Here is a 416-nt window from a genome sequence, read left to right as displayed (position 1 = left end):
TCGCCGTTTTGAAGCGCTAAGGAAACTGAGCTCGCCAGTAGAAGGCCGTTCTCGACCTCACGGAAGATGAAGCTATTGACGCCGAAGTCGAGGGTGCAACGGACTACCACGATAAGATTCTGTACGCGATAGCTGACGCACAGTTCTTCTTGTCTCATCGAGAACGGTCGACTCATCTCCGCGAACCGTCTAGGAGTGGACCAATGGCGACCGGGTGTAGCAGCCACCCAGAGCAACATCGGATCTGCTGAGGCGCCGCAAGGATCAGTCAGTACGCCACGTTACCGGTCTGTCGCACTTCCGACGCTTCAAGTCCCGACGTATGCCGGCGATTTACGTCAGTGGCAAGAAATCTGGGACCACTACAGCGCCACCATTCACAAGAATATCGAGTTGCCACCGATCGAGAAATTCAA

This window comes from Rhipicephalus sanguineus, chromosome 5 (genome assembly GCF_013339695.2).
Source record: "Rhipicephalus sanguineus isolate Rsan-2018 chromosome 5, BIME_Rsan_1.4, whole genome shotgun sequence".
Taxonomy (NCBI): Eukaryota; Metazoa; Arthropoda; class Arachnida; order Ixodida; family Ixodidae; genus Rhipicephalus; species Rhipicephalus sanguineus.
The sequence above is the reverse complement of the archived record's forward strand: the minus strand, read 5'-3'. Positions refer to the sequence as shown.